Source organism: Oxyura jamaicensis, chromosome 1, assembly GCF_011077185.1.
Source record: "Oxyura jamaicensis isolate SHBP4307 breed ruddy duck chromosome 1, BPBGC_Ojam_1.0, whole genome shotgun sequence".
Lineage (NCBI taxonomy): Eukaryota > Metazoa > Chordata > Aves > Anseriformes > Anatidae > Oxyura > Oxyura jamaicensis.
The window spans coordinates 97,668,713-97,676,997 of record NC_048893.1 but is presented as its reverse complement, the minus strand read 5'-3'; the positions used below and the strand labels follow the sequence as shown (position 1 = coordinate 97,676,997).

At 35.0% G+C, this 8,285-nt stretch overlaps 1 long non-coding RNA gene across 1 annotated transcript in view; it reads right to left on the bottom strand.

Annotated features, from left to right (window-relative positions):
- Nucleotides 1-4,870: 4,870 nt before the first annotated feature.
- LOC118160546 overlaps nucleotides 4,871-8,285 on the bottom strand; it is a 165,034-nt gene continuing 161,619 nt past the window's right edge. The window contains exon 4 of the long non-coding RNA XR_004747558.1: nucleotides 4,871-5,019. This is a non-coding gene — a long non-coding RNA (uncharacterized LOC118160546). The remainder of the gene's footprint in view (nucleotides 5,020-8,285) is intronic.

The following is an 8,285-nucleotide window of genomic DNA, read 5'->3' as shown; positions in this document are numbered from 1 at the left end:
CAAACATCTAGTACACATATGATAAGTATAATGAAGACTAAATTAAAATAAAATTGAAAATCTTATAAACCATCCATTAATTCACCTTAAATACCCCCAAAGTATTTGCCTATATCTGATTTACTAAAATGATCTCAAAGAACATCTCTCTCCCAATAAAATAGGGAAAAAAAAAAACGTTCCATGAAGTTTTTCACATGCACAGCCTGAACACATGCACATTCTTCCATGCACATTCTCCTGGGCTCAACATATTTGACTGCCTATCTGGTAAATGATGGCTGTAGTGTTTTAGTAGCACCCACAGCAAGGCAGATTGCAACTCTGTGGATTAGTTTTAATGAACTTTTTAAGTTGCAATAATGTGGCCTGGCATGAGGCAATGAAATGACTTGAGTGCACAGGCTGAATGCCTGCAAGATTTGAGCAAGTTTCTTGAGTGAGGCATGAGTACTGTTGGAGTGGATGGAAAGGGCAGGCACCAAGCACAGCTGGTCACCTGAGCTCTCCCCTGACTGAGAATGACTGCCACCATTAGCCCTATGTTTCAGAAACCACAGGATTTTTTAGGTCAGCTCTAAAACTGGGATTTTAGGTCATGTCTAACCTTGTGAATGTATATAGGTAATAATAATCTCTATATAAGTAATAACCTTTTACATTCAAATCTATTTTTATCCATAGATAGAAGCAGTAGAATTTACTCTGTATTATACTACTTTCAGCTAGCCCATATCATTATCAAGTGTAACACTTTTCATTCATTTTAAACCCCCAGAAAATCTTTTTTATCCACAAAATCTTTGCTCATTGGAATCTTTGTGAGTGCTAAGTCACCAAAAATGTACTTCGTTATCTCTTTTACTGCCACCGTGTGCGTTAAAGCAATATAAAAGAAAACTGGAGAAATCTTTCTGTGTTGTTTAGACTTAGCAATGCCAAGCGTAGTTCATATAGCCTCTATTTTAACTTTATTCTAAGTACTCCGCCATTCCCTCATTTATGCATTTTTTCTAGTAATATTAGTAAAACAAATGACACAATCTTAACCACACAGTTATCACAGAGCAGGCGTTAGGGTGCCATAGACAGCCAGAGGTACCTGGGTGCTTACATGTCAGTATTTAAATTCTGGCCGATCAAAACTTAGCCATTAGTGTTATTTAACAATGGCATCAAAACTGGGATCAGTAAAATTAGAAATACTAACACAAGCATTCCAAACAAACAAAATCATCCTCCATTTTGAAAGCCACTTGTCTTACTTCCACAGGACCTTACGGAATATCTTCTAGAAATGAGAAGAAGAAATCTCAAATAAATTTTATACTACTCAACTACCTGCTGCACCTTTGTTTTCTATCACAACAATTACAGAAAAGAAATTCCTGTACTGAAGTTTGGTGCAGCAGACATTTGGCCTTCAGCATGATGAGGTTATTCTATTTGAGTAATGGTCCTTGAAAACAGAATATTGTGTACTAGTGAGGGCCAAATCTTCAGATGGCATAACCTGGCATAACTCCACTGATTCAGTAATATGGATCATAAACTCTCTGAGCAAACGATGTATCATTTTATGCTTGGAATGTGCCACTTGCATTGTGGATGTTATTGTAATTCAGATGGAAAAGAACTGCTAATAGCTGAAAAACATGCCTTTCCAGGAAAACATTAAATCAGCTTCTAAGTAAGGAAAACTCGAAATAGTAACTCATCGGGAAAATTAATCTTATAGACTATTGCAATAACAATATCAGTACTGATATGTAAGAACCATTATTCATTTAGAGTAAGCAGCATTTTTAGCAAGTTCATCCCTAAGATTTTCCTATGACATTTTTCCACTCCATATTGGTATTCATTGGTAATATAACTAACATCATAAATTGCTTTTTCTTAACATGCAGAGTTTGATATTAAGCTATGTTTTTAGAGGTCAGCCATTTGTTAGTGTAGGTATTTCCTTATGAAAGATCATAATCTTGAGAAGTCATGTATCAGGCCACAGATGAATACAAAGAGTCAGCACCACAAGAAGACAATCCAGAAATCCAAATCTGGTAAGAAAACAAAACAAAACAAAAACCCAAACTGCTCCCCTAATTTAGAGCTGAGCAAACTGTAAGTTGATCCTACAATAGGAAAGTGATCAAGTAACGCTAAAAAAAGGGGGAGGGGAAAAGGAGGGAGAGGGAATATTTCACAATAGCAACTGGATGCCTTCTTGTTTTCCCAGGTGCAGAAAAACAGAATTTATAATTGAACATATAAGATTAAAAACTACTATTTGCTCTCTAAGCACATTCAGTTCTGACTGCCTGCTCTTATTAACCAGCTTGTCACCAGAAAATGTTCCTTATTAAATTGTCCAAGTAATAAATTAAAATGTTGCTCTGTTTTTCTTCATATAAAATTAATGTATCCAGACTGCTATTGTATTTGCCAAACTTTGCACTTTAAATGTAAATATTATCAGTTATTTTCAATATGAAACTGTTGTACTGATGCTTATGCTATTAATTCAATTTTCCTCTACCAGCTTTGTTCTTTTTAAGCAAACAGCCAACACCCTACTCATGAACCCAGACAATTGCACTCTTTTGGGCAAAACAATTTCTGCTACTGCACTGTGGTCATGTTGGAGTTAATTTAAGTTTCACACAGTAAAGTCAAACAGACAGGCAATACAAAAGCATCTGGTAGCACCGGAATTCTGAGTTTGCTACTATGATTTCATAACGTACAGGGGAAAATGGTTCATCCTGCTAGAGATAGTAATGCTCATTGCACAAGTACTTTTGAGATTAACCATACTAATGATCTGTAACACATTTTCAACTCTTTATGAGGAAGACTGGTAAAGTGTGAAAAGATAATGTAAACAAGGGAAAGTCTCACCCAAAGCCAGATCAGAGTTGAAGGAACTAAGTAAAGAAATTGAATCAAATTTAACAATGAAGCTATGTGGTATCACAACTGAGAAAACAGTATAAATGTATTTGCTATGGCTTCATGATTTGTTCTGAAATATTAAGTTGACAAATTTGAAAGAGTACTTCACTGCCTATTTCAAAACAATGTACTCATTGTATTTCTCTTCTGTTTACATTGGAAACTCGGGTACACCTTTTAATGGCTACTTACCGACGTACTTCCACTGTATTTCCATGATGAAATGGTTTGGGATTAAGAGAGGCAACGTTGATAGAATAGCAATTTCAGAAGGCATTACATTCTCTGAAAGACAGCTTGATGCCTAAGGAAAAGGAGGAGGAGGGAAACATAAGGAAAATTTTGTTACAATTTCAGGAGCCAGCATTCCACACAGAAATCAGCCACCTTGGCATGGTTAGAGATTATCATTTTTTCTGTGGTCTGTCCAAAAGTACCCATTTTCTTTTCCTGTGAATTTTTAAAATACTGGTCCAGCTTAATAAATTTATAGCATCTAAACAAACTTAATCTGTACAATAAAAAGTATGAATGATACAATTTTATGAAATGCAGGAAAAATATGTTTTTCTCTTACTTTGTCTTAAAGACATTTAAAATCCTTCCTATCTTTCCTACTCCCCATCCTACAACAACAGAATAAAATAAAGATTGTTTAAGCATCTTAAATGACCTGTTTTCTCAATGTTCAAGTTTAGGAGTGTTTGGGTTGCTTACAATATTCCAGACATGATTTTGCTCTTACATCATTGACATAACCACGTAACTTCAAATTAAGCCAGAAATTTGCCTTTTAAAAGACATGGCAATATTTAATGAAAAACCCCCAAAGTGTATTTCCACACATTGATTCACATGATTTTAAGATGTATAATGTCAGACAAAATATACTTTTAAAATGGTGAGATGCACAAATATTGGGCTATTTTACTCAACTTTGGGAAAAGACGTATTACAAGTAGTTCTTTACAGAAATCTCAAAGTAGAAAATACTTTATCTGATCCTGATAAAGAGCAGGAATAATAGTCAAGACCCTCAGAAAATCTCAATACGTTAGTAGCAAAGAACAATAGGGAAAAAATCAAAACATTCTTTTTATCAGAAATGTTTACTATTTTACTAAGTTTGATTTTATGTAACATTCAAAAACTTTTTCATATCATTTGCACAAAAGGCAATCTTTTTAGACTACCAGATTTCTCAAAGTGTAACTTGTTAAAACATTTTAAAAATCCTAATTAAAAAGTGTATAAATTGTCAACACTCTCTATATCTTATTATTTTCAGAAGAATGTAGTACTTTCTTCTGATTCCTCTTAAATAACAGGCAGCAGAAACTGTTTAAAGCTGAGCTTTCTATGCCCATTTTGTATTTTGTATTTTTTGTCCAATGCTGTATACAAACAAGTCTAAACAACAGTCCCTTATCCAAGGAACTCAAAAAAAACTTTACTAAAGGAGATAAGTAAAACATCAACATTTATACTCCATAGAGAGACGTTGGTCAGAGAGAGGTATAGAGTTAATAACCTAAGGTCACAAGTCAAGTCACTTGCATAATCCTGTTTTAGTATTATGACCAGATACTCCATTACTGTCACTTGAATGAACATAGTTTAGGGGAAAAGTATTTCTTAAAATACTAATTACTGTATTTGCAACACACCTGAAAAATCACTGGAGGTCTTGAAAGAACTGAACTAAATATACATCCAGGAATGTCACACTATGATGCAATCTCGACTGATGTTTTTCCTGTGGATTTAAATAGGAAAACACATTTGTACCAGTTTTGTAATGATTCGCCATCACACAACAATTAGTTCAGTATTCCACAGACTGGTTCCTGAAATAATTCTGCTCACATTGTCAGGAGTCATTGTCATAACTTCACTGCTGTGGACTTGTATAACTGCAGGGAATTCACAGCTCTCGTGAAAACAGAGCAGCACTTCCTTGTGCTGCTTCCGGCTTTCAGACCTTTCAGCACTATGTGTTTCCTAGCCACCATGTTTTTAAGGTTTAAAGTGCATCTGTTGGTTCTGCAGTTTATAAAAGTGGACCTGTAAATGAAAGTGGCAACTTTGAGCCGCGACATCTGTCTCTGAAGGAAAAAACAAAACAAAACAACAATAACAACAACAAAAACCCCTATATCCTACTCTCCTCTGTGAAGGTTCAGTCTGTATGAAGGTAGCAGCCAAAAAGCAAGTTATTTTTCATGCATTGCAACAGATCTTCTTAACACTGTTATTTACATACTATTGATTTGTTATGTTTGGCCATCTGTTTGTGGGTGAAATACTGTATGCATATTTCTTTCTTTTTTTTTTTTCCTTTTTTTTTTTTTTAATTTTGCTTAAAAAGCTTAACAAAATCTTCTCTTTTTCCCCTCAAAAATATGCTATGTTCCTTTCATCTCGTTGGAAAAATGCTACATAATGCTAACCCAAGACATTAACAATACCCTCAGTGAAGTATCATCTATGGATTTCCTTGGGATCTAAAGCACTGAATGGATGATTCTGGGTACTTTTTTCACTCTAGAGACATTTTTCCTCCTTTACAATTATATTACACAGAGAACATGGTTTCACACCATTTAACTCTTATGTCCCTCTGTTTTAAATATTCTAACATTGCCAAAATTTTTGAACTAGTAAATACCTTTAAACAGCAGATCAAGACTGATCAAAAAACCAAAGATATACATTTGACAAGGACAATATAAAATTTGCATTCCACTTCAAATTCAGCTAGAAAACGACCTGCTATACTAATACCCTGGAAGCGATATCTTCTATAAATCCTTTAACAGCAGCTGTTTTGAACACAGTAGCTGATCTGAAATGCCCTGTGATTTAAATCCAAGTAATACACAAAGTAATCCTCAAACAACTGAATCCTATTTAACTTCACAAAACACCTGAATTTGAATGTAAGAAAAGCAACCATTTCTAAAACCCCACTTTTAAATACACATTTAACCTTAATCTCTTTTTCTAACTCTTTCTTGAAGCATACCACCTGTACACCTATCTCAATTATATGTTCATGTATATACATATTTTTAAATGTATAATGTATTCAGCTTACTAAGAACAGTTTCTAAGGAGAATTTTCCTCAGTTCTAAAACTAGCTCTACAGTTTTCAATGTCTGATCATACTTAGGACAGCAACATGCTGTATATGTGCTCTAAACTGCTTTTTAAACTGTTTTTTTGAGCTGGTAAAAAAGAAGTATTTATCATCTTAGCCACAGTAGTTTTTTTTTTTCTCAGTACAGGAAACTTGCAAAAACAAACAAACAACAATGAAGCAAAACAAACGAACAAACTAAAACCCAACCCACGAGTAAATAGAATTTCCAACCAGGACCAAAATATGGCATTGCAAAAATCATAACAAAAGAAAACTAGACAGCCACCCAAACCCAACTAATTTATGGTAAGATTTACACTAGTGTTGTATCAACACTTTGACCTATTGTTATGGTACTCATTTGCAAATACTGGGTTGATACATAAAATCAGTGCTTAAAAGACTGTGTCCTAATTGAGATTGCTTCTCTCTGGAAATTACAAGAAATGTAAACTTTACATGAATCCATCACTGCTCCAGGCTAAGGTGTTACAACTCTACTACATGCCCTCCTCAAGCTCAATAACAAAGCAAGAATGCAATTCAATATGTTTATTTTTAGTTACTGTCTTTCTGCTAGTGGCTATTCCTTTTCCCATCAACCTAAAGCCATAACTGTGTTTGACCCACAGACCCCCCACCCAGCCTACCTCACATCAGGAGAGGACCCTATAAAGGTGTCAATTCTAAATCAGAGAAATATTTAATATTATTTTTCATGACATTCAGAGGCATTGACTCTTATTCCTGAAGCCCACAATCATGAGGATTCAAAAGCAAGTAATTCTCCAGGTTTTTAATTCTCATCTCTGCCTGAAGCTACTGCCCATGGCAGAGTGGCACTCCTGTCTTTCTCTTAAGCAGGAATAAAAGCAGTAATTCATCCACAGTTTGGTTTTCAAACACTACACACTTAAGTTTCTTTAAAAAGATTTTTTTATATTAATAACTTCACTGTGTGATGACATACTGCTGTTGTATCATTTTGATTTGCATCATACTGATGCTGATTCAAGCCCTAAGAAAATCTATTGTGCACCTTGTGAGGTTATTTCTATGGAACAACATTTTAAATAAAATCAATAAATAATGTGACCTAAAGGTACAGTGAGCTGCTCACACTGCCTAAGAATTGCTAGGACAAGTCTCCCTGAGGCTCATAAACTTCCTGTCGCTTGTCTGTTAGGTTTCAACACAAATTTGAATGATTCAACTGGACACGCTGGGACAAGTGAACCTAAAAGAAAACAGGAAAAATCAGTTCTCTGACACGACAGGAATTCTGAACTTTCTCAACTGGAGGAGCCATCAAAATAGCCAAAACGAAAGTGACATTCAGTTCCAGAGCACAGTGTTTTTCTACATGTGATTTTAAAATGTTTCAGAAATTATCTTCCTTCTCCTATGACAGCTCCTATTTGTAATTCAGTCACTGAATACATTTTCATGAAATAAAAACTTTGTTCCCCTTTCTTCTGTGTGCCCGGCTATTAAACTGTTCCATGGTATGTTGGCAGATGGACATGGGTCAGTATCAGCACACTGAGTGGGGCAAACGAAGGCAGAAAGAAAAACTTGGATTTCATGTTCAGCTAATACAAGTAGGAAAACGCTGTTATATTCCAGTGACTGCACTGATCCATACAGTTCTGTGTAATCTTTCTGCCACTTAAAATTTCACACAGAATACAACTGTTCTCTAAAATAACTATGCTAGCACATCTGCTAACCTGAATTTAGCTAAGCTTTGCAAAGGTACGCCATAGCAATATAGCCTATATGTCCTCCTGAATGGGATAGAGCAGTACAAACTTTTAAAATGACTGTGTATGTGTATCCCAACTAGGCAGAGTAAAGATGTGCAAATTTAACTATACCAGCTACAGTGGTAATGTTTATGGGCATAGGAAACCTTAGGTTACAGCAACAGAAAACATTTTGGCTAGCATAGATGTCTATTAAGGTATTGTTTTTATACTGATAATGGCTCCAATGCCTGATGCTATACCAGTAACAACTACATTAACAAGAAAAAAATGTTTTCTTGATGGACTTACATAATACCGATGCAACACTTTTTCCTTTCCTTTCCTTTCCTTTCCTTTCCTTTCCTTTCCTTTCCTTTCCTTTCCTTTCCTTTCCTTTCCTTTCCTTTCCTTTCCTTTCCTTTCCTTTCCTTTCCTTTCC